The sequence below is a fragment of the Crocodylus porosus genome, unplaced genomic scaffold (assembly GCF_001723895.1).
Source record: "Crocodylus porosus isolate Cpor-Errol unplaced genomic scaffold, CroPor_comp1, whole genome shotgun sequence".
Lineage (NCBI taxonomy): Eukaryota > Metazoa > Chordata > Crocodylia > Crocodylidae > Crocodylus > Crocodylus porosus.
This window is the reverse complement of record NW_017728951.1, coordinates 59,979,218-59,984,730: the sequence shown is the minus strand read 5'-3', so window position 1 is coordinate 59,984,730 and position 5,513 is coordinate 59,979,218.

The following is a 5,513-nucleotide window of genomic DNA, read 5'->3' as shown; positions in this document are numbered from 1 at the left end:
TCTTAATTTTGAGACCAAACTCTATGAAAGCTAAAGGAAGAGAGGGAACAAATCCTGTAATACAAGACAGTTTCTCCAGCCTTAAGCAGCGCACAGGCACACACACAAAAACTCCCACCAGAGAAGAGAGCCTTGCTCAATTGCTGTGTAAAGAAGTGGGAATTATCCCTGGCTTTATGGCTAGAAAGAATTAAAGCTGTCTTTATTTCTTACAGTCCCTGTTTTGAGAAGAGCTTAGTACCTAGTGCAATGGCTTCAAAATAAGAAGTCTAGATTTTCAAGACCACTCAGCTCCTATGCAGACAACTCAGTGGAGCTTCTGGCTGCTTCATTTCAGTGCCCCAATTGGATCTACATTCTTTTAAAAATTGTCCCCAGTTATGGATGCTGAGCAGTATTGAACATCTGGCCCCAGTCCTCAAGAGGCAGAATTGTTTGCACTGAATTATTGCAGGAAAGAAGAGAAAAGTGTGATGTGGAAACATGCTGCTGCAGACTTGACTTGAAAAAAGAGACTGATGGCTAAACCAAGCTTGCAGAAGATACACAGTGTGGAACATATAGTAATGGGAAGACTCAACTTTACAGAATGTATTACATCCACCATCATAAGACTGGTCAGCCTACAAAGAAACGCTGGAAATAATAAAGGGTCAGATGAAAGAGACACTACACAGGTTCACCTAGCTGAGGTGAACTTAAACTAGGCCTGCCATTTTGGCTTAATATAAACCCCCAAATGCCTACACATATGGGTTTTTAGATTACTTAACTCTAGTTAGATTGGTCTAGACATAATGTCGATGGGTGTTGTCAGACATGCAGCTCCCCACCATAACTCATGGCACTTTGCAGGAAGTGCTGTGAGTTACAGTGATCCCCTGGACCTAACAGACATTTGCTGTTGTGTTCCAGTGGTTGGGGGATCACGTTGCAGTTTGGAGCAGCTGTGAGTCTGCAGCTGCTTTCCCCTGCCCCCTCCCAGCCCCATCCCTATCCTCAAAATAAGAGTGGGGGAAGGGAGTGAAGGGATTTTGGCCTGGGGTTTGCCCAGCCTGCGTAGCAGGGTGGGTGTGTTGCTCCATGGGGTCAGGCCAACTCTCAGGATCTCAAAATTGCAGTGTTAGACAGGAGAGTGTGAGACACAATTGTACATATACACACTCAAGCATCAGTTACGCGCATACACACACACATACACACACACACTGGGCACCCCCCCCCCCACTACCAACTCAAGCAGACACACACATCCAAAATTACCAGCCTAGGCGCATACACACCTATTACCCATTCAAGCTCATACACACTATACACACCAAAAATTAGACAACAATCAGTTGTCAATACCCACACACTCAGTACACATACACAGATCACTAATTTGTATATCATGCACACGATGACATGTGTATATATATGTATGTATGTATATTCACCAGTTCACACACATACCACCCACCTACACAGGCACAGAGGTGAGTTCCTAACTTGGATGGTACGGTGTGTATGTGTGTGCTTGAGTTACTTGGTATACCTGGGGTAAGGTTAAGGTGAGAGTGTGAAAGTGTAGGGAGTGAAAGTTGCTGGGAACAGGATAAGAACCAGTAGACTAGAGCAAAGCTGGGCTGAGGAACTGAGGCTTGGAGTTACGTAAGGTCAGGTGGCTGCAGGGTTACTTGAGGTCACTGGTGCTGAGGTGGAAGCAAGGGAAAAAGCCCAGTGGCAAGGAGGAGACAGCCAAGAAAGGGAGAGGCAGAAGGCTGGGAGATTGGGACTGGAAACTGAGGCAGAAAGCTGAGACATTGAGGAGAGGGTTGGGAGGTCAATAAGGCAAAACCCCAACTTGGGGTTTCAGAATAACAGGTTTATTAAACAGACAACACACTAGATAGCCCCACGAAGTTACTGGTTCCTACACACACAAGCACTCACATACACACCCATGCAATGGTAGCAGGAGAGAAAAAGGCTTGGTGGAGGGATTCAAATCAAGGTATGTAGGGACAGAGTCCAGCTCCTTTGCTTGGGGAAGGAAGGTGGGTGATAGCTACCTATCCTGGGCTGTAAGTTGATCCTCAATGGTCAGTTGTGGTCTTCTCCGGCAAGGTGTTGCCCAGAGCGGGGTTGCCAGGAGGGCCTCTGGGTGGATAGGTGGTGTGGCATGGTTCTGGTCCAGATGGAGAGGAAAGTCAGTCTTCACTACCCCTTTTTATGGGCCAGGCTATCTACGATCTCCTATGGGGAGGGCATGTCCAGGCAAGGTCAGCCCTGCTCCAGAGGGTTCCAGATGTTCATACTGAGCATATGCAGCCTTGGCACAATAGTGGGTTGCCTCAACTTTTGTTTCTTGAATGCTGAGGGAGGTTCCACTGGCTGGGTCATTGGTCCAGGCATTGGTTTTGATGGCGGGGTGATTTAGTAGCGGGGTCCTGCTATTATTGTGTTTCACTCATCCATTCATTCTTTTGTTACAGGCATTCAAGAAAAACCAGTTTACATGGGAGAGGTTACAGACTTCATAATTGCAACATACTTACAACAGGGCATGGGGACAAGATGGGAACAAGATGGGAACCTGACACACAAAATGGATATTTGACATCATTCATGCCAACCCACATTGCAGGCCTAAATCATACAATGTTAACACAGAGACACTTAAGACACAATAACTATGGTGTAATACATTACAGTAATCCAACACACACAGCGAAACACTATTACAATAGCTCATGATTACTATAAAAGGGGACTTATGTACACAAGGTTTCAACTTAACTTATATATATACCCATAGGGAACAGAGGAGGGGAGAGGAAAAGGCAGAAATGATGGGGAAAGGGGATGTCATATTTCAAAGGAAAAAAAAAAAGAAAAACCGGGGGTTTTGCTACAGGTGGATTGGAGCCCTCTGCCACCTCGGGGGAGGGGGGACTCTAATCCACCTGTCCCATGCTCCAGCACAGGCTGAGCCACCCCCAGATGAAATTCCCTCTGTTCCTTTCCCCCACTCCCATTCTGAAGACAGCATCAGGAGCGGAGCTGGGCTGTGTGAACCCAGCTCTGTTCTGAGGGTGCAGTGACATAAGTTAATGAAGGCACTCTGTTTTGCAGCACCTTCATCTGAACCCTCATATAATGAGAGTTCAGATTTTTGCAGGACTAGGCTCTTTCAAATCTCTCTGCAGCCATGCTCTTCTGTAAAGGCATGACTGTAGATCTCTTCAGGGAGCCAACTGTGTGAAAAAATGTCATTTGTGTCAATGCCATGCATGTACCCTGAGTGTTTTGTTTCAGATCCTAGTCACAACCTAGCCTCTTACTACAGAGCTGGTAAATATATTGACTCTTCAGCCTTAAAACAGTAACAACCTCTCCTGTGTGTTCATCTTTTTTTGGTTCCTTTTTCTGTTTCAGTCTTAAGTGGAGTGCAGTACTCCTCAAATGTCTGGAGTACGATTATAGTTAGCCTTCTTTGCCTGAATGAACTGAAAATCATTTAAAATATTATGTGCTTCAGAAATAGCTAATACTCAGGAACAGAATATACCTTCTAAGCATCTTCCTTTTTTGCTAGCATCTGTTGCTAGCTAATACAAAGAAACTGACTGTTTAAATCTTTTCCATTTGTCCTTCTTATTTCTTTCAGGCTTCATCTCTGGTAGCGCTTGACTTCTCCATTCCTCCTGGTACCGTATGCTTTTCAGAGATTAGTCAGAGGCAAGCAGTCTAACAGAGATATTTGCAACACATATAACCACCAGTTCCTATGACTTCTATGTGTTAAAGGCACACTTCCACATAAAACCATAGCCCAGAGGCACCAATCTTTGCAGATAACCTTGAATGCTTTTGAGTTAGGGTTAGTGCTATTTTCAAGGTGTTATTGAAAAAAATGTGTTGTAGGATCCAAAGAACTGTGTTAAGAAGCAACAGAGAATTGTTACAGAGTCCTCTCTGACTTACCAGGCAGTTGAAACAAACAAACAAAAAAGAGATTAATATGTCATGCTGGTAGGTTGGATAGCATGGTCTTTCATTTGTTATTCTGCAGTGATTTTTTTAATGAAACTTTCACAAACCAATATTTTCAAAAAAGGCCTTCAGTATTAGAAACAGAGGGTCTAGTTTTCAGAGGCCCAATGACTTCACACAGCTCTTACTGACTTTGATTAGAGTTGTGAACACTTATCTGTCCTAGAAATCAAACTAGATGTTTGTCAAAGCCAGGAACCCAAAAGAAGGCATTCAGAAGTCAGAGAATGCTTTTGGAAATACTGTCTAAAATGAAGTGCTCATAAGATGTTCATTAAGGTGCAGTACATATATCCAGCATCTGCTTACAGAGTTGAGTGTGGTAGAACCTTCTGGAACAGGCTCCCCAATTCTCCTTTCCTTTACAATTCTAGTTTGTGAAGAATTAGGGACCCGATGCTTTTTTTTTTTAAAGCCAACAAGAGCACAAATCCAGCTTCCTCTTACTACCAGCTTCCTCTGTTTTGTGTGGAAAAGCAGCTGCTTACCCTTCTCTGCCAGAAGGCCCACTTCAGGAGGATGTAGCCTTAAAAATGAGCATGAGCCTTACAAATCAATAGAGCTGTCTGGATGCTCTGCATCCTTTTAGAAGTTTCATAGAGATACTTAACTGAAAAGGCAAAAGGGGAATATGCAAAACTAATGTCCTTTTCCCTTGTAGTTTTGCCCATGCTGCAGCTTTAATTGCTGTTATTGCAATTGTTCTAGTTCAGTACAGGTTTTCATGTTCAGCATACTGCATGATCTCTACAGAGTTTCCTCTACGCCACTTACAAATGAGAAAACAAGATAACTTTAGACTGCACAGCTGCACAGTGCAGAAAGAAAGTGATAAAATAACACTGAATTAATCCATTCATTCAAAGGTCACTGAATTGTAATGCATGGATTTAATGAGATTGGACAGTAAATAGCTAGCAAGTAAGAAACTGCAAGGTCATCCCTGAAAAATGGTTACAGGCACAATGTCATCATAATATTTAGGTCAATATCTACTCTAAAATTCAGATTTTTAGTGAAATAAGAAGGCAAGAGCTGTAAATGTGCTCCCCACCCACAACTCTAGTTCCACCTAGTGGAAGGGTTGATTTTATCCAAGAGTTCACTGTATTTTCTCATTAAGTTAAGAGGAAGTTAAGTTGTGCCACATAGATCATGCTAAAGATGCAAAATGATTACCCTGTTGCTGTAGTTTACAGCTACTAGGATGAACAGAGAAGTCATAGTTTAGATGTAGAAACCACTGCTGTTAATTAGGGCTGCATGAAATGGCAGCGTTCGGTTTCAGCCAGCATTTTGCTGTTTTAACGGAACAGCATTCCGCTTTGAATTTTGTTTTGATTTGAAACAGCTGTTCCATTCTGCTCTGTCCAAACAGGGTTGAAACAGCAAACCTGTTTTGACATTTCACCCAAGGATATAATGGGGAAGGTCAAAACAGCCTATAACTTTGTCACATCTGGCCTGATATGGAT